General features: G+C 47.6%; 1 long non-coding RNA gene across 4 annotated transcripts; it reads right to left on the bottom strand.

The window, feature by feature from the left end:
• Window positions 1-6,277: 6,277 nt before the first annotated feature.
• Window positions 6,278-24,899, bottom strand: LOC144894250 (uncharacterized). 4 transcript variants are annotated; one of them, XR_013624935.1, is made up of 4 exons: window positions 24,709-24,899; window positions 19,442-21,430; window positions 18,522-18,851; window positions 6,278-7,685 (listed from the first exon to the last, which is right to left on the bottom strand). It is a non-coding gene; the product is annotated as an uncharacterized LOC144894250 (long non-coding RNA). The 4 variants fall into 4 exon arrangements; XR_013624934.1 differs by having other exon boundaries at window positions 6,281-7,685; window positions 18,782-18,851; XR_013624936.1 differs by lacking the exon at window positions 6,278-7,685 and adding an exon at window positions 18,195-18,209 and having other exon boundaries at window positions 18,782-18,851.
• Window positions 24,900-24,938: the final 39 nt, after the last annotated feature.

Genomic DNA, 24,938 nt, shown 5'->3' with positions numbered 1-24,938 from the left:
AGGACGCCCGGGCAGGCCCGCGCTCAACTTGCCAGGCCTCGGCCGGGACGCCCGGGCATGCCCGGGCATGCCCGGGCAGGCTCGCCCTCAACTTGCCAGGCCGCAGCCAGGACGCTGGGCCACGCCCCCTGGCGCCGGGCCTGGGCAAACCCCCTGGCGGAATAGATATATATTGCTGAGAGATAAACGGTTTTTCAGAGTGCCTGAGTGTTTGATTTCAATAAAGCAACTCAGATGAATTCCAGCTTTTTGTCGCGTCCATTCTTCTGATCGACGTGGGAGCCCCAGCTCCTTCACGGCAAGGATTGTGGGGGGCTCCTAGTATATAGGTTATGTACGCGGCAAGGATTGTGGGGGGCTCCTAGTATATAGGTTATGTACGCGGCAAGGTTTGTGGGGGGCTCCTAGTATATAGGTTATGTACGCGGCAAGGATTGTGGGGGGCTCCTAGTATATAGGTTATGTACGCGGCAAGGATTGTGGGGGGTTCCTAGTATATAGGTTATGTACGCGGCAAGGATTGTGGGGGGCTCCTAGTATATAGGTTATGTACGCGGCAAGGATTGTGGGGGGCTCCTAGTATATAGGTTATGTACGCGGCAAGGTTTGTGGGGGGCTCTTGTAGTGTATACGTTATGTACGCAGCAAGGTTTGTGGGGGGCTCCTAGTATATAGGTTATGTACGTGGAAAGGTTTGTGGGGGGTCTTGTAGTATATAGGTTATGTACGCAGCAAGTTTTGTGGGGGGCTCTTGTAGTATATAGGTTATGTACGCAGCAAGGTTTGTGGGGGGCTCTTGAAGTATATTGGTTATGTACGCAGCAAGGTTTGTGGGGGGCTCTTGCAGTATATAGGTTATGTACGCAGCAAGTTTTGTGGGGGGCTCTTGTAGTATATAGGTTATGTACGCAGCAAGGTTTGTGGGGGGCTCTTGTAGTATATAGGTTATGTATGCAGCAAGGTTTGTGGGGGGCTCTTGCAGTATATAGGTTATGTACGCAGCAAGGTTTGTGTGGGGCTCTTGCAGTATATAGGTTATGTACGCAGCAAGGTTTGTGGGGGGCTCTTGTAGTATATAGGTTATGTACGCAGCAAGGTTTGTGGGGAGCTCTTGTAGTGTATACGTTGTGTACGCAGCAAGGTTTGTGGGGGGCTCTTGTAGTATATAGGTTATGTACGCAGCAAGGTTTGTGGGGGGCTCTTGCAGTATATAGGTTATGTACGCAGCAAGTTTTGTGGGGGGCTCTTGTAGTATATAGGTTATGTACGCAGCAAGGTTTGTGGGGGGCTCTTGCAGTATATAGGTTATGTACGCAGCAAGGTTTGTGTGGGGCTCTTGCAGTATATAGGTTATGTACGCAGCAAGGTTTGTGGGGGGCTCTTGTAGTATATAGGTTATGTACGCAGCAAGGTTTGTGGGGAGCTCTTGTAGTGTATACGTTGTGTACGCAGCAAGGTTTGTGGGGGGCTCTTGTAGTATATAGGTTATGTACGCAGCAAGGTTTGTGGGGGGCTCTTGCAGTATATAGGTTATGTACGCAGCAAGGTTTGTGGGGGGCTCTTGTCGTATATAGGTTATGTACGCAGCAAGGTTTGTGGGGGGCTCTTGTAGTGTATACGTTGTGTACGCAGCAAGGTTGGTGGGGTAGGGGCGGAGGGGGTGGGGCACTTGTAGTGTATACGTTATCTACGCCGAAAGGTTTGTGGGGCTGTTTGGGGTCCCCAATAATATTTTGGTTAAGTCCAGAAGAAGGTTGGTGGGGAGGGGGACATGGAGGTGCTCGGTGGTGCATCCGTTATGTGGACAGGAATTTTGTTGGAGGTGCAATGAAAAACCACTGCTGTCTGAGTTAGTGCAGTCGGACCCGCCTTGGTCGGGTGGGGCGCCATACGTGGGACCACCCGGCAAGGCGAGTAGTCATTTTGGGCTATTTTATTTACAAGTGCTGCCGTGGCTTATTTTTTATTATTAAAATGATTGTTTGGATATTTTGCTTGGAAGACGCTTCCTTTAACTCCATGGAGACCGTGGTGATCATCGAACCGCAGGTCGGTCCCACAAGCCTGTGTGAGCAAATCCCCCCACCCCATCCCACCTAATATTTTATGACTACAACACGACTCAAACCCTCCTCAACATCTCTACCCAGCTATGCTTGCGTCCTGTTCACTCAGCGTAGAGTTGGAACAATATCCTTCCCTGGAGGGAGTTGCACCGCATGACGTGGTGTTGATAATTCCATCCGGCAGGAGGCTAAAAACAGGGAAAGGACATGTATAACATGAGATTATAGAGGGACAAGAAATCATAAAGGATAAGAGATCAATCTAGATGAGACAAAATAAGCACCTCAAGACCTTTTGCTTGAAAGACCCTTCCTTTACCTCCATGTAGACCGTTTGGACAGAGGCACGAAAAAGTGCTTTAAAATCCCAGTGCGTGGTAAAACTCCACCTAATCACCGGTTGGGTGGTGCTTGAGAAGCTTCACACAATATGCACATGACAATGTTATTGCTTTACCATTCAGAGCCAAAGATGGCCATTCACACAGGACGTAAACATCCGGGTGCACAGATTCATTTCCGATGTCGGAGCTGCACCAACCGCAGAGAAACCACAAGCTCAGAGAGCAAGCTGCCAAAATATAGTTAAACTGCCAAAATCAAGACTCTCTGCTCACCTTCACTCTTTCGTTCCTCTTTTGTCCGGCCTCTGGAACAGATTCCCTCACTCTCTTCAATCCCACTCCTCCCTCCAGGTCTTCAAAACAGCTGTTCACCATCTCTTATGTTCCCCCATCCAAAACCTTGATCTTTTCTACCCACGTTAATTAACCCCAAATCCACTTTTTTGAAATACCGATTTCTTTCCTGGAAGTACTAGCAGTGTCCTTGTGTTTTATACTTCTCCCACGCCCCCCCCCCCCTTTGCCACACCTCCTCCCCTCAAGCCCTCTCCCTCCCACAGATCTCCCGATGTCCCTGCTCTCCAATGTTGTACTTGTGCGCTTCCCCCTGTCTCCCCATCTTGTCTCCCGCTCCCTTTATCTAATGTTTCATGTGTCAGTTTGTCTTTTTGTGATTAATGTTAGCTCTTACACGAGCCTCGATCTTGTATACACTCAAAAAAAGAAACTCCGCGAGGTTGAACCGTTTAGGTTTTGTCTCCCACTGTTAAGTTGGATCTGCATCCGGACCTTAACCGAAATCTAATCCGCCTGCTGGTGTCACCTACCCAACTCATCCACCAAGTTTTGTCATAATCCATCCATAACTTTTGGATGAAATTTGGTGGACAGGTTAGGTGTTTGACAAGGACAAAATGATTTGATTTTTGTGAGGATCCGGATACTGGAGTTTTATAAGTGATTCTTCACCATTGAGAAATGGGGCTAAAAACGATATACCGTATAGTACGGTCTCAAAATGTTGCGAATGGATTGTGCCAAAGCTTGGTGGATGAGTTGGTAAAAAGACAAGAAGAAGCATTTCGTTCAGGTCAGTAGATCTGGCCCATAAGTGGGATACAAATCTTAAATTGCTCAGCCTGGCGGAGGTACGTGTCTACCGCGTGTCATTCTGGTTTTCATTGTTCCTGCTCGATGGGATCATCAGGTCGTATGTGAACATTACGTCCTTGTTTTCCAACGTGTGCATCGTCGATAAAGTACGTGTGCTTGTTATGGCAGGGCCGTGCAGAGGTAGCACATTTACCCGTACTTTTGAGCTGTCTTGTCTGGGTTCGATTCCTCACCTGACTATAAACTGTCAGATTGGTACTTTGCAGACAGGGTCTTGCATCATCGAGCGTCCTACAAATGGATGTTAAGCTGGGAGTCCCATCTGCTAGCATTATCCGGTGGACATTAAAGATTAAATGGTGTCCTTCACAAAGTGCTGAGTTATCCATGGTACGATGAACAAATTACAAATTCCTACCTGAACTGTGGGTATCATGTGGTTTGGTCTTCTTGGGTATCCCTTGAGACCTGGCTACACTGCTTTTCTTTTCTTTTTCTTTTTTTTGCATACAAGATCGAGGCTCGTGTAAGAGCTAACATTAATCACAAAAAGACAAACTGACACATAAAACATAAGATAAAGGGAGCGGGAGACAAGATGGGGAGAGAGGGAGAAACATACAAGTACAACATTTGAGAGCAGGGACATCGGGAGATCTGTGGGAGGGAGGGGGCTTGGGGGGGGAGGAGGCGTGGGAAAGGGGGGGGGGGTGGGAGAGGTGTAAAACACATGGACACAGCTAGGACTTCCAGGAAAGAAGTCGGTATTTCAAAAAAGTGGATCTGGGGTGAATTAACGGGGGTAGAAAAAAAGATCAAGGTTTTGGATGGGGGAAGACAAGAGACGATGGTGAACAGCTGTTTTAAAGACCACCTGGAGGGAGTCAATAGAAGACAGAAAGACCACCAACCTGCCTGCGGTGAGGGAGTGAAAGGCTCTCGGAGTTAGCTTCATCGCGGGAGATTCCAATGATTCTGAAATTATGCGCTCTACTGAGTGATGTTTGAGTATCATCTGTACTGTAGGTTGAAGAAATATTTTTACCCCACACACACAAAGCAAAGAGTGGGGTTAAAGCAATAGGTTCACCGATGTCTGTTTACCCATCTTCAACCGTTGGTTTGTGATTGAGGAACAACTTGATTTCAAATGAGTGCTATATTTTGAACACCTGGATTTGAACAAAACAAACCTGCAGTTTAGCAGTACTTTGGCTCTGAATTTGGCCTGACCGCAGATGTGCAGAGGATTGAGAGTTTTTTTACTGTCTGCCTGTTTGGCAGTCAAACAAGATTGAGAATCATTCCAAACAGGAAACCTACTGTTTTTAAGGACGTTATGAAGGACACAAACAACAGGAACGAATAACTAATGTAATGTGCTCGATAATGTGGTGTAATAGTCACTGCATCAACCTTGGTAAACTTCCGGATTTATTTTTATACGACTTTTAAAATCTTAATTGGTTCACGAGTTATCAAGTGACCACTATATTCGTCATGTGTGTGCGTCTGTCTGTGTGTGTGGGTGTCTGTCCGCAGCATAACTACCCGATGATGTCATCCGATCTTGATGAAACTTGGGTGGGAGGTTGATATCATGATCTAGTTGTGTCCTGCCTAGAGTGGGCGTATTGCGCCCATCGTGGGCGGAGCCACGCCTGAAAAAGATGTCTTTTTAGGGGGTAATCGATTTCAAGCTACATCTTCTCCGAGGGAGTTGGTGGAATCTGACAGGGGTTTCGGTATTTGGTTAGGCCAATGTCATGTGTCTAGCCCCACGGAGCTCGATTTTTTCATTTTTTTTTTTCATTTTATTAATTGATTTATTTACTTGTTTTTTTTTTGTTTTTTTGTTTTTTTTCATTTTTCACCGAATTTTCGGTATTGTGTAGCTAACTAACCTCATAACTGATTATACATTATTTTCTATCTCATTTCAAGGTCAGTAACCTTCGTTTTGACATTTCCGGGCCTGGCCTGTCCGGGCCTGTTTCGGTTATAGTCCGTCCTTTGTCATTGAATACCGCTCGCTCGTGAACCATCGTCGTCTCCTGACTTGTTTTTATTTAAAATGACTTCTATATTTGAACACTGTATAACACAAATCGCCTTCTTGCTGCTTCTCAAAACCTCCAGTTTTGCACTACATGTTAAATAAGGTTGTGTATAAGACTGCGTCAACAGCAGTAAATTTCAGAATTTTTTTATACGAGCTTTAAAATCATTATTTTATTTCAATTCGCCCTGTCTGTGCTCTGTCCCCCAAATACTCCTACAGGTCGCACAAGATCTGCCAGCAACCCTCTTCTGCTGAAACTCCCAAAATCAAGACTCTGCTCACCTTCACTCTTTCATTCCTCTCTTCTCCAGCCTCTCGAACAAACTCCCTCACTCTGTTCAATCCCACTCCTCCCTCCAGGTCTTTAAAACAACTGTTCACCACCATTTCTTATCTTCCCCATCCAAAACCTTGATCTTTTCTACCCCCGTTAATTCACCCCAGATCCACTTTTCTGAAATACCGACTTCTTTCTTGGAAGTCCCCGCTGTGTCCTTGTGGTTTTTACCTCTCCCACCCACACCCCCCCCCCTTCCTGTGCCTCCACCCCCCAAGCCCTCTCCCTCCCACAGATCTCCCGATATCCCTGCTCTCAAATGTTGTACTTGTGTGCTCCCCCCCTCCCTCCCCATCGTCTCCCGCTCCCTTTATTATGTCTTAATATGTGTCCGTTTTTTTTTTGTTGTCATTAATGCTCTTACACGAGCCTTCATCTTGTATCCAAAAATATATATATATATATTGAACGATATATTTGAGCACTGCATAAGATGTTCTATGAACTCTCTAGCTTTATTTAGAAATAAATCTCGACATAAAAAGTACCTTTAAAATGAATAATGGAACTGCATCTCACTTATTAAATAGTTGTGTGAAACTGATTTTTCATCTATACTGGTTTGTAATTTTATGAAAAAAGAGAGAATTAAGTGGGAGCATCATGGTTATTCCTGTTCTGCTGCATACTTGTCACTGTGAAACGGATCAAATACAAACCCATGAGTTTCCGATGTCATCAAGTTATCAAAAAATATGTTGCTGCTCTTTCTCACATCCTTTAATTTGTTCTAGATCCTATGATGCTGCGGGTACACGGCTCACAATAAGTTAGGGATGTTGTGGGAGTGAGTTTTTTATTTATTTATAGGGGTTCGGGTTACGGTATTGAAATCAAGAATGCTGTGTTTTTTCACACTCATTAATAACCATAGAATTAGGACCAACAACTTTTTTCAACATAATTAATACACAAAATCAACCACACCGAAGAATTTGCCAATATCCCTAACTTATTGTGAGTAGTGTACGTGCACATGCATGCTTTCAAACTTACGCCTAACTTCGTTTTGGGATGGCAATATGACCAGAGGGATGCCCACCTGCCTCCAAGCCGTCTCGCCTGGGTTCAACTCCCGACCCAGCTATAAACTGACATCCCTGTGGATCACAGGCAGGGCGATTCATCAATGTGTGTGCCGTCCCAAGGATGGACGTTGAATTGGACATCCCATCTGCCAGCATTAGTCGGTGGACGTTAAAGATCCCATGGTGTCCTTCGCAAAGAGTTGGCGAGCTATCTCCGGCATGCTGGCCAAAATGTAAATTCCTGCCCTGTCTTGACTTCTTGAGTTGGAGTGGCAACCAGGATTGAAGCCCAGTAACTGCTTGGGCAGCACCAATGCTCGGCATAGGCCATTATATGATGATCCTAGTTTTCCTTCTCTTCGCACTCATTCAACACAAACTTGCCCTACTTTCTGTTACATCCTCCCCATATCTCTTACTCTTTCAATCGAGATTCCTCAATTAACCCCCCATCCTAGCCCCCAAACCTCCCTCTTTCATCATCATAAATGTACTATACTCTTCACAGAGCATCGGTGTTTCCAAAGTACTCTCTTAGCAAGGGTTATGCTGGATGGTTTGCATTGCCTTCCCAGATGTCAGTCATGAATTTCTAATTTGTTCCAGGCTGATGACATGAACTCTCACAGAGGGGACAGCCATGGATGTTTAAGGTCCACAAACAACCAGTGCTGGCAGATAGGTCCTCCGACTTGACGTCCTTCTGACAGACGACAAACACATTGATGCATTACCCTGCAGGAGAAACACAAGGGTGACAGTTAATAGTTGGACCGACATTCAAACCCAGGCTAGACGACTCAAAGACAAGTGTACATACTTATACATTTTATGTAGATAATACTTGTACAAGTGTACATTTTTGGTACAGTAGTAGGTTGTGGACAGCAACCACCCAGGGTAGTACTACCGTTCGGACTTAGGAGCGTTAAAGTGGTGCCTCGATGAGAACTATATGGTCCATGACTGTAGCCTTCAACATAAATATATATATACAACAACAACAACATAAATCCATAATGACGCACTGCTAGATGGTTCCTCTGGAGCTTTGCAGGCAATGCGGACATGCATGGCGATGACGTCATGATGTTCGCTCATGAGGTTGGAGAACCAGATTACAGATACCATTATTAGTAACTCCCAACCGCAACCTGGTCGACTCATTATGATCAGTGGATACCAGAGATAACGTTACCGTGTGGCAGGCGGTGCTTATCGCTCCCAGCAAGGTGCAGCAGCAGCTGCATGGGACACCTTGCTGGCGGTTCTCCACTGATGATATGAAGGTCGCATAGTGACTGATGTGTGTGTGTATATATATATATATATATATATATATATATCGCTCCCAGCAAGGGATATATATATATATATATATATATATATATATATATATATATATATATATTGTTGCGGATTTGAGAATCCTGTGTAATTGTTGTAAATATCACCCTCTGTAAAATGTAATGATTCCTTGTAAATACCTCCGTCATGTAAAGGTCAAAGGTCGTCCTCTTAGTTAGTCCATATACATGCACGTAGGCCACCATATACCCTTCTAAATAGTTATTTCCTTATTATGTGTATTAGTTTAAGGCTGTGTTTCCCATTAGTTGACTCTGCATTGCACCGAATTGAAATAAGATAGATCCCCTTTCAATTCCCTCAAAGCCTCTATTGCCAACTGCATTGCCGCCATTACGCACGTGGTCAAGCCTCGGAGAAGAAGGGGGAGGAGCTACATTATGGGCGTGGCCCGCCCCTCATCATCAGAGGGTGGAGCCGGGAAAGCCCTTGCCGACCAACCAAGGATGAGTGTGTATGGCTCAAGAGGGTGGGGTTATAAAACCCATTGGATCAGCCCCTACTGGGAGATGCGTCAAAGAGGAGAGTTGAGTGAGCAGCAGCAAATGAGGGAGCATTCCACCGGAGTCCACAAGCAGCTTTGAACCAACCGGAGCTGAACCAACCGGAGCTGAACCAACCGCAGTTTTGACCACCGCAGCTTTGAGCGTCGACAGCGGTTTCGGCCGCGGCTACAAAGCGCCGCCGCCGTGCGAACACGCCTGAGGAAGGGCGGCGGCTGCTCACTCCCGGCCTGACCATTCTGCTGCTCCAGCTGAACCTTCCTCCCCTTCCAGCCATTCGTTCCTGCCTTCATTCCCCATTCGTGTAAGTCTGATTGTCGTCTGTTTTGTGTGTCTTGTCCTGGGGTATAAGTAAGTTTGTATAGGTAAGCTAGTGTTGCACTGTGTCTTCTTCTTCTGTAAATTCGTTTCGTTTCTTTCCTCCTTGGTTTTTTTGGTCCTGTAAATAGTAGTAATAAATTATATTTGTTCTTCCTTACCTTCTGGTTTTCTCACATCCGATCGTCTTAGTGATTTCCCCATTGAATACCTGTGGCACGATTTGGCCAACGAATAGGATCGGGTCTAGTGAATGCTAATGGTTCGAGCCGCGGCTGCTAATCCGCCCGGCAATTAACATCTTGTCCGCGGTCTCGAACGAGGTTGCTCACCTGCCTCCCTGGAGGGAGCTGAGCAGCTTCAGGAGCGGAGACGGCCAGTGAAAATAGAAGGGGGACTAATCCCCCCCCCCCCCCCTAAGGGGAGTGCCGTACTCCGTTTCCGCAACAATTGGTGCCAGGAGCGAGATTCGGACCTGAAGTGCGCTTAGCGCACTCAAAATTACGAGTGGCCCAAAATTTTATTTTAAACACATCCAAATTTAAAATCGTGCCATGGATGGTCAAGGTGATCGGGTGCCGGTGGGTGAGTTAGAAGAGGGGTTAGAGTCGACCCAGGACCCCAGGGAAGTGTATATGGGGGAGAGAGAGGAGGAGAGCAATGGTGATGTGGTAGCAGAGGTTTCAGGTGCACAAGATGGCGCCCTCGCGCACGTGTTTGCAGAGGCACAAAATGGCGGCGCTGCGGCAGCCGAGCCCGCGGCACTGGTGAAATTGGACCTCTTCATGGCGCAGATGATGGGGTATATGGCAAAAATGGCTGAAAAATCCAGCAGAGAAATGGAACAAATGATGGAAAGGAATAGTGAGCAATTGGGAAACCAACTTGTGGGATTGAGGGCTGATAGTGAGCAATTGGGAGGCCAAATGGGAGCAATGAGGGACGAAGCAAGGGGTACCAGTGAACGGTTGGGCAATCAAATCGGGGAATTGAGGAATGATATGGGAAGCCAAATCGAGGGGTTAGACAATAAATTTGAGGGGTTAGACAACAGGTTGGAAGGGCTAGAAGGTAAATTAGAGGGACAACTGGAGGACATGGGTAATCAAATGGGGGAAATGAAGGAGGGGTTAACGGGGTTGGAAAATAGAATGGCTGCCCAGGAGAACCAGATGGAAGGGGTGAAGAATGGTTTAGGGGGGTTAGAAAACACTATGGAAGGCAAATTGAGGGAAATAGGGGAGCAATCAGCCCGGGAAATTAAACAAATGGGAGATCAGATAGAGGAGGTGAAAATCGGGTTGGAAACTAAATTGGATGCCCAGAGGAATGATTTGGAACAGATGAGGGCAGCATATACCAAAGAGATGGGAGAAATGGGGGAGGAGATCAAACGAGGTGTGGGCGAGGAGGTTGCGGGGGTACACGAAGAGGTAAAGCGAGGTGAGGAGCGTATGGAGAAAGAGGTGAGAAATAGTACGGCTAGGTTACAGGGGGGCATAGAAGATCTGACGAGGGGAGTAGAGCAGCTGACGGTGGGACAAAAGGAATTAGTGGAGCAAGTGGAAAAGAACATGGCGGTAATCGGGGGGTTAAAGGCGACACAGAAAGAGATAAAAAAAGAACTCATAGCGACAAAGAGGGAATGTCAGATGGTACATGAGGGGTTGACAAAGAGGTTGGACGAGGTAACAGAAGCAATGCAGACGAAAGAACGGGAAGTAAGGACGCACATAGAAACGACCAAGGTGGCATTAGAGGAAGAAATTGAGGGGGCGCACCGGAAAATGAAAGAGGTGAAGCAAAAGTTAGAGGAAGTGGAAGAGGGGGTGAGTGAAATTAAGAAGAGACGGAGGGAAACTAAGAGAGAGATAAAGGAGGAGGTGATGGAATTGGTGCAAGGTCTGTGCTCAAATCGTGATGATGTGCTCACTGACCAAATAAAGAGTTTGCAGGTGGCGGAGGAGGAGCGAAGACGAGGTGCCGAGGTGAGTAGCGATATACTCGGAAATGTATATGGTGTGAGGGGAGATTCAGTCGGCTTGGGTGTTGGTTTAGACCCGGGTGCTCGTGAGGGACCAATGGTGAGGTGTGTGACAGGTACAGAGTGTGAAAGAGGAGGTGTGCGAGGATGTCCGACTATGGGGTGTGTGAGGAAAAAGTGCGTGCCGAGGAGTGAGTGTGCTGTCGAGAGCGAGTTGGTCGTAGCGCGGGTGTGGGGGGGCACATGGAAGCGCGTGATGGGGAGTGTTACAGGGGATGTAACGAAAGAGTGCACACCTGTGGTGAGTGTTACGGAGGACGTAACGGGAGAGTGTGCACAAGAGGATGCACGAGAAAGGGGTGTAACGGACGGGTGCATGATTACAGAGTGCGCTGTCGAGAGTAAGGGTAAATGCGCGACCGAGTGTGGTGGGGAGAGTAGTGAGAGTGACACGGAGCACGAGTTGGTTGTTGCAGGTGAGAGAGAATGTACACCTGGAATGAAAGGATGCACACCTGGAATGGTCGGGCGCATGTGGGAATGCACACTTGAGTTGGTAGTGAAGCACGTGATTGGGTGTGCAGGTGAGTGCACACCCGTGGTTGTCACAGAGGATGTGACCGAGGAGTGGGCGCGAAGAGGTGTGTGGTGAGGTGTACGAACGACGAGTGTGTGCCAAGGTGTGCGGTGGTCAGGTGTGTGACGAAGTCTATGAGTGTACATGGGGGGTGTGTAAGAGAAGGTGCAATGACGGAGAGTATGGAGACAGCTGGATGTGTGAGCAAGGAACGGAACGCGGGGTGTGAGCATGCAAGTGAAGCATCGACGTTAAACGGAGCAGCGGTTAGGTCGACTTTTAGCCGAAGCGAGCCCTCGGTTCGTGCCGGGCTTTGTGTGCAGCGGGAACCAGTGGGGATCGTAACCCCGGCGGTTTCGAAAGAACCGCCGTGCGGGATCCACGCCGGGCCCCGCTCTGCACGGTCGCGTCCGTGCTCCGCTAAGCGGAGCGGGCGGCCTGGTAGGAAGGGTCGGCACGGCGACCCCTTGTGGTTGAGGCGTTCCGGCAGGGCGAGATCGGGCCATCGGGCGGGAGACCAGACGGCTCCGCGCCGAGGTGGACCTTGGGATCTCGGCCTGAGCAAACCTCCTTCCCTGAACCGAATGCCGGACGGATCCAACCGCCGGCAACAAACCACCCGCATTCATTGCTCGGCTCCACGAAACTGGGCTTTGAAAATGAATTGACGCACCGAGAGGCTCAAGTGAGTAGACGTGTGAGGGTGATAGCAGTAGTGAATTTGAAAAGCAAAATTTGATGATTGGCAAATGATTGGTAGAAGGATTGGCAGTGATTGGCAAATTTTTGATTGGCTGAAATTTGATGACAAAATTAATAGTGGGACATGCCCGATGTGGTGGGATGGCAACTCTGCCATGCAAGTGAAGTGCAAGTGAAGGTGTGTGACGGGAAATGTATATTTTTTTATGCTATAGGTTTATGGGGTTTATGGCAGTGAAAACTAGCCCGGGAGGGTTAGGATATAATGTATAGGGACCTAGAGATGACCATAGGTAACGGTAGCGTTAAGTAGCGACATTGGACAAGGAAGTCGGGGACATAGAGAGGTTAGAATGGTTGTTAATGACGTGGGCTGTGCTTAGTTTAAAGGGGCGACGGGGAAGCGTGAGTTTTAGCAGGGGAGTAGTTAGATCAGATGATGCCGTGTGTGTGTAAAGGTGTATTCAGAAGGGTATTGTGAAAAGTGTGAGGTGATTGTGAGTTGTATTGAGCGTGAAAGTGTATAGAGCAGTGCATGAGGAACAATTGTGGTTGTGCATTGTATTGAATGATTGACCGAATGGTCCGGGAGGAAGGAGGGTGCAGGAAGCACCAGGTGTAGGAGTGATTGCACAGGTGTGCCAATACAGGTGTATGGAGAATGGTTGTGTGGAATAAATGGCATGGAATACATGGAGTATGGAATGGATGGTGTGGAGTGAGTATGGTGGAAAATGTGGAGTGGAGTGGTTGGTGCGAAGGTGTGTATGGGGAGGATGGACCCCTATCACGAATACCCGGGGAGGGTAGTTTAAGAGTTAGGTAGAGGGAGTAGGTAAATTGTAGTTGGATATTGGCATCTGTGGTGCATGTGGAAGAATGGTGTTTGGATGGGTGCATTAGTGACGTGGAAATGGCTGGGCGTGTGGCCTGTTAGTGTGTGTAGTTAAATGGGCACTCCGCCACTGTGAGGATGTCGGCCAGGTGAGGCCACAGGTGGGCTCTGGGAGCCGTTGGAGTTGCGGATGGGGCCCGAGGATCCGGAGGACGGACCCAGGTAGCCCAGTGCCAGAGGGCACCGAGTGGGGAGAGCGCCAGAGGGCCTTCCCCAGTTAGATAGGTTAGGGTAAGGAGCAGGTAAGCTCGGAGGCAACTGCAGTGGTGGAGGTGTGCAGGTGGGTAGACCTGCTGGGAGAGCCACACGACCCAGTCCTGAAATTGTGCAAAGGCACAGGGAGGGAGTGAGACCCCAAATTGATGAAGCACCACAGTTTGGTCAATGGGAATTTGGTTCTTAAAACCGGATAGAGTAAGATGGCCAATGGTTTGGCAGGGAAAGACCCCGGGTAGTGTAAAGTGTATTAAAGTCATTTAGGAAGTAGTTAGGATTGGAATCTCCTCGCACCATCTGCATCCACTCACCTGAGGTGACAGAACTCCACACCATGCCATGTTTTGGTTATTGTTTTTGTGCAAATGTTTTGGAATGTGAGACGCATCATGACGTGGGTGTGACATTGTGCTGATGTACCATCTCTCCCTCCTTATGAGGATTGATGATGAATTGATGATGGCAAATTTTGGATTAGTGGGATTGTGACGAATTTGGTATTAGGGGAAATATGGGGAGGACGAGACGTAGTGACGGATTTGTAAATGTGTAGTTTTTGTAAATATGGGGTGAGGGCAAGAAAGGGTAGAGTACGTAACAGGGGGGGTGACGTACGGTAGGGACGAGCTTTTCTCCGCTCAGTCTCCAGACGCACCTCACTCTGCATTGCCTTGTTTGATGTGTACCCTTGCGCCCTTACCCCTCGCTAACCTGCCCTCTCTGTCTTCCTTCCCTGACCCATGGATCGTGCTCTCTGGGCACGAAGGGGAGCGTGCGGGAGTCCACCATTGTGTGCCCAAACCCCCGCAACCAGCTGCTTGCATCGATGCACCACTTATGGACCACATGTCTGTGGCTGAGCACCACTCATGGACCCCACGGGTTGGGGCATGGCCCCTCTGCTGGGACCGGCCACGATGGCCCAGGATCTTGCTTGCGGACCTCGGTGACGTGGCACCTATGCCACACAGATGAACCACCCCTAGTCGGCCCCTGTGGGCCATAAATAAAAAGTGGACACGTTTTGTGCTTTTTATTATGTCCAAATAGGCCGCCAGCAAGAAGAACAAGTTGACAACATCAGGAAGAACAATGGCCAGCAGAGGGAGCCGAAGAGCAAGACCAGCAACAGGGTTTTGGTTTTTTTATTTGAATTGTGGTGACTGTGCACTCCGGTGCGTTTTGGTGCTTTATGGTGCTCTTTGTTGGTGCTGGTGCGTCGATGCAGTGCAGGCTGTCTCCCCCCCCCCCCCCCAAAAGAACTATCGCAGGTCCTGGGTTGCAGTGTAAATACAATCAACGTCACTTGTAAATAATGCTCCCCACCGTTCATGTTTAGTTTGAGAACCATTCCGCAATTCGGTTATCCTGTGGGCGTGAATCTGTTAGATAGGGTGCAATGCAGCAGAGGGACATATTTATTGGTGTTTTAAAAGGGTCAGGTTAATTCACCTGTCACACTCAGGGTCAGATTAATTGTAGAGGGAACTACACCTACATGCCACAGTAAGTTAAAGTTTTATAGGCCCGGGACGTGCCTAGAGGATGAGGGTGCAGTGTTGCGGATTTGAGAATCCTGTGTAATTGTTGTAAATATCACCCTCTGTAAAATGTAATGATTCCTTGTAAATACCTCCGTCGTGTAAAGGTCAAAGGTCGTCCTCTTAGTTAGTCCATATACATGCACGTAGGCCACCATAAACCCTTCTAAATAGTTATTTCCTTATTATGTGTATTAGTTTAAGGCTGTGTTTCCCATTAGTTGACTCTGCATTGCACCGAATTGAAATAAGATAGATCCCCTTTCAATTCCCTCAAAGCCTCTATTGCCAACTGCATTGCCGCCATTACGCACGTGGTCAAGCCTCGGAGAAGAAGGGGGAGGAGCTACATTACGGGCGTGGCCCGCCCCTCATCATCAGAGGGTGGAGCCGGGAAAGCCCTTGCCGACCAACCAAGGATGAGTGGGTATGGCTCAAGAGGGTGGGGTTATAAAACCCATTGGATCAGCCCCTACCGGGAGATGCGTCAAAGAGGAGAGTTGAGTAAGCAGCAGCAAATGAGGGAGCATTCCACCGGAGTCCACCGCAGCTTTGAACCAACCGGAGCTGAACCAACCGGAGCTGAACCAACCGCAGTTTTGACCACCACAGCTTTGAGCGTCGACAGCGGTTTCGGCCACGGCTACAAAGCGACGCCGCCGTGCGAACACGCCTGAGGAAGGGCGGCGGCTGCTCACTCCCGGCCCGACCATTCTCCTGCTCCAGCTGAACCTTCCTCCCCTTCCAGCCATTCGTTCCTGCCTTCATTCCCCATTCGTGTAAGTCTGATTGTCGTCTGTTTTGTGTGTCTTGTCCTGGGGTATAAGTAAGTTTGTATAGGTAAGCTAGTGTTGCACTGTGTCTTCTTCTTCTGTAAATTCTTTTCGTTTCTTTCCTCCTCCTTGGTTTTTTTGGTCTTGTAAATAGTAGTAATAAATTATATTTGTTCTTCCTTACCTTCTGGTTTCCTCACATCCGATCGTCTTAGTGATTTCCCCATTGAATACCTGTGGCATGATTTGGCCAACGTTTAGAATCGGGTCTAGTTTCTGCTAATGGTTCGAGCCGCGGGCTGCCATCCGCTCGGCAATTAACATCTTGTCCACGGTCTCGAACGAGGTTGCTCACCTGCCTCCCTGGAGGGAGCTGGGTAGCTTCAGGAGCGGAGACGGCCAGTGAAAATAGAAGGGGGACTAACCCCCCCCCCCCCCTAAGGGGAGTGCCGTACTCCGTTTCCGTAACAATATATATATATATATATCTTACTATAATTCACTGGTGTTGGTGTTGGTGTTGGTTAAGCCTGGTGTTGGCTTAGCGGTTAGGGTGCCGGCTTGGGATCCTAGGTTCGAATCCCTGTCGATCGCTGAATTAATGCCAGGGGGGTTGACTCAGCCTGTCATTCTTCCGAGGTCGACAAATTGAGTACCAGCTTGCTGGGATGAATGATCCCTGTGTGTACCCCGGTTTAAAATAGGTACACCGTATCCCTGCGCATCGTAAGAGCGTGACCAAGGGTTGGCGTCAGGAAGGGCATCTGGCCATAAAAACATTGCCTCAAACAGGGAACCATGATTGTCATGGGGCCCGCAAGGCTAACCCATGCTCTAGCGGGGAAAATGGCCTTAAAACGATCATTCATTTACTATAATTCACGAAATGTCTGCCCGTCCATTCCCAGGTACCGCAAAAACGGCTGAACCGATCGCAACGAAATTTTGGGTGGGTAATCCTGGGACCCCCTGGAGTAAAATAGGCTATATTGTTTTTCCAATTTTTTTTCCCCAATTTTTCCGTTTTTCCAAACATGATGGATTAATATTTAGCGATATGAACAGTGATGTGGCTTTTATTGAAATTCTACAAATACTGTTTAGATTTTGATGATTTGCGTGTGATATGATTTAACGGATGTTTATATAAATCGTTTAAAATTAAAAAAAAAAGCCTTCAATTTCTGATATTTTACCTCTTCATTTGGGCCTCCCAATTGAAGCTAGTATATTAAATACACTAACCTGTCAACTCTCGACCCCCCCTTTCCATCTCCATAATGAAGATGAACCTTTAAGCCGTTCTCTCCGCTACACGAGGCATATGAGAAACCTAACTGCATTGTTTTTCCCTCAAACAAAATATTTGGTTAAACAACATCTACACTAGGTAGATGGTACACTTTGGTTGGTACATCTACACTTTGGTTAAGCAACATCTACATCTACACATCTATACTATAAACGTCTACACTAAGGATTTGGTAGCATTGCACAACGGCAGGTTTTGGTTTCAATTTTGGCTCCGATTGACACTTCATTTATTGTACTGAATAGATCATTGTTCTCAACGGCATACTATCACCCGTAGAGAAATAACGTCTCCCAAAACGTGCGATAGGTTCAGCCACAGGGTGAAATCTATGCAAGAAACAATAAAAGAAGAAGAAAAAAATAACCCGAGAAGATGAAATTAAATAAAATGAATACTTTATACATTAAAAAGAAAATAAAGAACAAGTCAGGAGACGACGATGGTTCACGAGCGAGCGGTATTCAATGACAAAGGACGGACTATAACCAAAACAGGCCCGGGCAGGGCAGGCCCAGAAATGTCAAAACGAAGGTTACTGACCTTGAAATGAGATAGAAAATAATGTATAATCAGTTATGAGGTTAGTTAGCTACACAATACCGAAAATTCGGTTCGATTCGGACAACTTTGAAAATTTGACCTTTGTGACCTTCAAAGGTCAAAGATTCTGAAATTTGTTGGAAAACCTGTATTTCATGATGTATGTGATAATATAATATCATGTACGACATTTCACCCTATCAGGAAGCGAACAGTGAAATAAAGCCATCAAAAATTTCGTGACCTTGTGACCTTGACCTTGGGGCGAAAATGAAAAATCGAGCTCCGTGGGGCTAGACACATGACATTGGCCTAATCAAATACCGAAACCCCTGTCAGATTCCACCAAACCCCTCGGAGAAGATGTAGCTTGAACTTGATTACCCCCTAAAAAGACATCTTTTTCGGGCGTCGCTCCGCCCACAATGGGCGCAATACACCCACTCCAGGCAGGACACAACTAGATCATGATATCAACCTCCCACCCAAGTTTCATCAAGATCGGATGACATCATCGGGTAGTTATGCTGCGGACAGACAGACAGACACCCATGACGAATATAGTGGTCGCTGTTTGATAACTCGTGAACCAATACAGTGCGTGCAAAAATCTGCCAAAGGGGAAACAACACTAAGGGAAGAAAGGCATTGGGCCTCGCCCAAAGGCTCAGCTCCAAGGGCACCGGGACATTTGGCTGAGTCCCAGCCTTGTGGGCGGGAGCAAGAAGGCACAAAGCCGACAGCTGCTTTCATCGCGCTGAAATAAAACAGACCACCGAGTCGCAACGCACACCGGTCATTCCGAGGGGCTCCCGGCCAGGCTCAACGTGTACACTCACCGAGGGGAGTCATGGCACTCCGGCATTTGGAAGCGGAAATGAGGCATCGCCGATAAGCAGCGAACGAGGAAATTATACAGTATAGCGTTTCCTGGGACTCGGTTACATGCGGTAAGGGGGAAATAACAAAGGGGTGACGTCTGTGAGGCAACGTCCACGATGCCCGCGCAACATGAGGGGAAGAAGGCGTCACACGGTGAAGGGAAACCAAGCAACAACACAACGCGAAATGCTGCAACAAGATCAAAGCATAAAACCACCTTTTAGAGGCCATTTTTCCCCGCAAAGCGGGGGTTGGCCTTTTTCGGGGACCGTGGTTGAAAGCATGACCTGTAAAAAAGGAAAACGCAAAATGAGAATGGCCATTCATGATTTAAATAATCCAACAATTGTGATACTCAAAATGTATGCTGTTTGTACTGAAGGTTTTCCATCAAATCTGCAAAGCATTTTCTGGAACATAAATATGGTGTAAAAAAATAATAGATTCACAGACTTTAACAAGCAAATGCAATGCCCACCTGCTTCATCCTCTCATTTCGATCCCTTTAAAATCAAAAGGAAGACAGCAAGACAAAATATCTACCTGCTTTAATGTGTAGTGACTGTGGTAATGTATGTTTGGGGTTAGGTGTTATCTGGATTGTTTCAATACAAATACAAAATCAAATTAACAAATACAAATAATACAAATGCAAGCCAGAAACCTTAATTTCGTCTGATTTTGACCTCTGACTTCACCCCCCCCCCCCCCCGCCCCTAGAATCTAAAAACTAGCTCCAAACTAATGTCTGTCTACTGAAGTCTGTAGAGGCTGTGCTAATGCATTATTTGAAAGCACCTTTGAACAATATGCAATCTCTGTCGACTCAAGTACAACGGACGGGCTAAATGTGTGGTTTATTTCAATTTTGACTCACCTTCTCATTTGACACGTTTGGAAAAACTGAAAAATTGGAAAAACAATATAGCCGATTTTACTCCAGGGGGTCCCAGGATTACCCACCCAAAATTTCGTTGCGATCGGTTCAGCCGTTTTTGCGGTACCTGGGAACAGACAGACAGACAGACAGACAGACAGACAGCCATTTGGTGAATTATAGTAAGATTTTTTTTTTTTTATGTTGAAGGCTACTCATGGACCATATAGTTCTCATTTGACTTCAGCCACAAGGGCTGAAAAAAAAAAGGAAAAAAGAAAAAAAGAGGCTCTTAGTCAGGGCCCTTAGGGATATTTTGGGGCCGTTTGGTTCAAATTCTTCCAAAAGCACCAAATTTGGCCCAGATGTTGCCCATGCCATACCCTTTCGATTTTTGACGGGCGCCAAGACGGCCCCCCCCCCCCCCCGGGGGCCCCATATTGGCGAAATACTAAATGGCCGCCACCCAGATTAGAGGAAAATCAGTTAAATAACCAAAAGGGTTGGAATCATGTGTGATACCACTTTTCTGGGGTTTTCGAGGTCGAGGAATCCAATGATGTTATTTTGATGATTCGAGGTCAAGGTCAACCCTCAAGGTCATTTTTGAGTCAAACACGTCGGTTTTTGAGTTTTTTGTCAAGATTTACGCAAGGTTCACCATTTTATGTTTCTTGGTTGGGTAATCGAACTCTGACCTTATTTTTGACAATTAGAGGAAATATTTACATGTCTATTTCCTAATTTTCAGGCATATGCAGTTCATCAGTCTAATTACAAAGGTACGGATTTTGATGTTTTATGAACTGTATGCCATATCCTTGTGTTTAATTTTTGTGCGATCGTGATCCGGGTTCATGTATACATGATTGTATACATGTCATAAATATGACGTCATAGGTCATGTGACCTGGCGGCCATATTGGATTTTATGAAAACCTTAAAAATGGATCCCTGCCTTCATTTTTCGATCGATTCATTTTGAACTTTGACCACTTATAGTACGCCATGTGATTGGATGCACATCCTAATTATGACGTCATAGGTCAGGTGACATGGCGGGATGGACCGGTATGGTCCCTGGATCATACCGCCCTTGGCGCCCGTCAAAAATCGAAAGAGTATGCCATGGGCAACATCTGCGCCAAATTTGATGCTTTTGGAAGAATTTGAACCAAAATATCCCTAAGGGCCCTGACTATCTGGGTGTTTTGCCCCAGAGCACCTCCATGCCTATTTTGAAGAGGATTGGTGCAGAAACGAAAGCAATTGTTCAAAATAAAAACAAACAAGGGAAAAAAACATATATATGCACACACGCGCACACACACACACACACACACACACACACACACACACACACACACACACACACACACACACACACACACACACACACACACACACACACACACACACACACACACACACACACACACTATTTGCATACCCTGTAAGGAGATATAGCAGGATAGGGCATTTAACTATTCCTGGTTTTGAACCCCTGTAATTGCTGCGAAGATATTAAATCAAACAAAGTATTTACCGGATGTAGGTACATATTTCAAGTTTTTGTGGTAAATATTTTATTCAATTGAGAAGTAAACAAAATTAGTTATGAATTTTGACACGATTTCCATCATTTTCAACTTGAGATCCTTGGGAATGCGCCGAATCGTTGTGCAGCTCATCTTCAAAACAAGAGCAGCACGTCGCGTTGAAGTACGAGGATCATTTTCAAAGTGCTCCCTCCACCACTGAGGCAACATTTTCTTCTGATTGGCTCACCAGGTTCCTTTTCCGCTGCACGTTTTGAACATTTCCAATCTCAGAGCTTTGTGCCGTTTCAAAATGGTTTTGTCAGCTGGAGCCTCTTTTCCAAACTCGGTGAAAAATTTGCGCTCAACGGTCAACACTCTGTCCACTCAAACCAAGCGGCACATTTGGCTCTCTGTTACAGAAAGTGCCATTTTTGCTGGAGATTTTGTTCTGGGAAAAAAGAAAAAGAAGGAAATTATTTTTAAAAACTACATTTAGGTGAGAATTACAAATTAGCTACGAAAACAGGCATCAAACCAACCAATGTGCATCAACACAATGAGCATAAACGTGTGGGACATTGATCTATTCCTGCAAATATGAATGAGCAACTGGGAATAGATAAATGGCCCACATTGTAAAATCACACATGGGAATTACTGCAAATAAATTAATAAACAATCTGGTATTTAACTAAAATATTTACCTGTGATTTTATAATGTATTACAAGAATAAAGGTAAAGTTGTAGGAAATAACAACTGCACCTCTCAAAGATAATCGAGGATCTTGAAAACAGGTAACCCCAGAATGGCGAATTAACAACAAGTAAGTCGGTTATCAACAATAACCCAACCAACCAAGCTTGTACAACTCAACCAAACACATCCCAAGATTCCACAACCCAACCAATCTTCCACAACCCAACCCAACAATCCAGAGCCCAACCAACCTTCCACAACCCAACCTTCCATAGCCCAACCCAACCTTCCACAACCCAACCCAACCCTCCACAACCCAACCCTCCACAACCCAACCCAACCCTCCACAACCCAAGCCAACCTTCCATAGCCCAAGCCAACCTTCCACAGCCCAAGCCAACCTTCCACAGCCCAAGCCAACCTTCCACAGCCCAAGCCAACCTTCCACAGCCCAAGCCAACCTTCCATAGCCCAAGCCAACCTTCCATAGCCCAAGCCAACCTTCCACAACCCAACCTTCCATAGCCCAAGCCAACCTTCCATAGCCCAAGCCAACCTTCCATAGCCCAAGCCAACCTTCCATAGCCCAAGCCAACCTTCCATAGCCCAAGCCAACCTTCCACAGCCCAAGCCAACCTTCCATAGCCCAAGCCAACCTTCCACAGCCCAAGCCAACCTTCCACAGCCCAAGCCAACCTTCCATAGCCCAAGCCAACCTTCCACAGCCCAAGCCAACCTTCCATAGCCCAAGCCAACCTTCCATAGCCCAAGCCAACCTTCCATAGCCCAAGCCAACCTTCCATAGCCCAAGCCAACCTTCCATAGCCCAAGCCAACCTTCCATAGCCCAAGCCAACCTTCCATAGCCCAAGCCAACCTTCCATAGCCCAAGCCAACCTTCCATAGCCCAAGCCAACCTTCCACAGCCCAAGCCAACCTTCCATAGCCCAAGCCAACCTTCCATAGCCCAAGCCAACCTTCCACACCCAAGCCAACCTTCCATACCGAAGCCAACCTTCCACAGCCCAAGCCAACCTTCCATAGCCCAAGCCAACCTTCCATAGCCCAAGCCAACCTTCCATAGCCCAAGCCAACCTTCCATAGCCCAAGCCAACCTTCCATACCCAAGCCAACCTTCCATACCCAAGCCAACCTTCCATAGCCCAAGCCAACCTTCCATAGCCCAAGCCAACCTTCCACACCCAAGCCAACCTTCCATACCGAAGCCAACCTTCCACAGCCCAAGCCAACCTTCCATAGCCCAAGCCAACCTTCCATAGCCCAAGCCAACCTTCCATAGCCCAAGCCAACCTTCCATACCCAAGCCAACCTTCCATACCCAAGCCAACCTTCCATACCCAAGCCAACCTTCCATAGCCCAAGCCAACCTTCCATAGCCCAACCCAACCTTCCATAGCCCAACCTTCCACAACGCAACCTTCCACAACCCAACCTTCCACAACCCAACCTTCCACAACCCAATCTTCCACAACCCAACCTTCCAAAACCCAACCCTCCACAACCCAATCTTCCACAACCCAACGTTTCACAACCCAATCTTCCACAACACAAGCCAACCTTCCACAGCCCAATCTTCCACAATCCAACCCTCCACAACCCAACCCTCCACAACCCAACCCTCCACAACCCAGCCCTCCACAACCCAACCCTCCACAACCCAACCCTCCACAACCCAACCCTCCACAACCCAACCCTCCACAACCCAACCTTCCACAACCCAACCTTCCACAAACCAACCCTCCACAACCCAACCCTCCACAACCCAACCTTCCACAAACCAACCCTCCACAACCCAACCCTCCACAACCCAAGCCTCCACAACCCAACCCTCCACAACCCAACCCTCCACAACCCAACCTTCCACAACCCAACCTTCCACAAACCAACCCTCCACAACCCAACCCTCCACAACCCAACCTTCCACAAACCAACCCTCCACAACCCAACCCCCCACAACCCAACCTTCCACAACCCAACCCTCTACAACCCAATCTTCCACATCCCAACCCAACCCACCCTTCCACAACCCAACCTTCCACAACCCAACCTTCCACAACCCAACCCTCCACAACCCAACCTTCCACAACCCAACCCTCTACAACCCAATCTTCCACATCCCATCCCAACCCACCCTTCCACAACCCAACCTTCCACAACCCAACCCTCTACAACCCAATCTTCCACATCCCAACCCAACCCACCCTTCCACAACCCACCCTTCCACAACCCAACCTTCCACAACCCAACCCTCTACAACCCAATCTTCCACATCCCAACCCAACCCACCCTTCCACAACCCAACCTTCCACAACCCAACCCTCTACAACCCAATCTTCCACATCCCAACCCAACCCACCCTTCCACAACCCAACCCAACCCACCCTTCCACAACCCAACCCTCTACAATCCAATCTTCCACATCCCAACCCAACCCACCCTTCCACAACCCAACCCTCTACAACCCAATCTTCCACATCCCAACCCAACCCACCCTTCCACAACCCAACCCTCTACAACCCAATCTTCCACATCCCAACCCAACCCTCTACAACCCAATCTTCCACATCCCAACCCAACCCACCCTTCCACAACCCACCCTTCCACATCCCAACCCAACTTACCCTTCCACAACCCACCCTTCCACAACCCAACCCTCTACAACCCAATCTTCCACATCCCAACCCAACCCACCCTTCCACAACCCAACCCTCTACAACCCAATCTTCCACATCCCAACCCAACCCACCCTTCCACAACCCAACCCACCCTTCCACAACCCAACCTTCCACAACCCAACCCTCTACAACCCAATCTTCCACATCCCAACCCAACCAACCCTTCCACAACCCAACCTTCCACAACCCAACCCTCTACAACCCAACCCTCCACAACCTTGTCGATACAGCGCCCTTCCTACAACCGCCTATTGACATTGTCTCCTCCATGTTCACGTCAGTGTCATGGTTAGTTTGTAATACAACGAGTACACATCGTCTCGATCATCTCACCTCCCACCATGGTTTCGCAAACGGCACAAAATCTTCGTGTTCTATAAGCACGTCTACAGAACGCCGTTTGCTGCCATTTAGGATCGGTCCAAGTGCTCCAGTTCACGGTGACAATCAAATGGAAGTAAAAATACCTCACGGCCCCTGCGCGTTCAGACGGGAAGCCCCGCACAGTGCATCCGCCATTTTGCACGTCCCGCCTACGGACCGCTTGAGCAGTTTAGGCCTCG

The sequence above is a fragment of the Myxine glutinosa genome, chromosome 11, assembly GCF_964187855.1.
Source record: "Myxine glutinosa chromosome 11, kmMyxGlut1.1, whole genome shotgun sequence".
Classification (NCBI taxonomy): domain Eukaryota; kingdom Metazoa; phylum Chordata; class Myxini; order Myxiniformes; family Myxinidae; genus Myxine; species Myxine glutinosa.
Note: the sequence above shows the minus strand (reverse complement) of the source record. Positions and strands in the feature narration are given on the sequence as shown.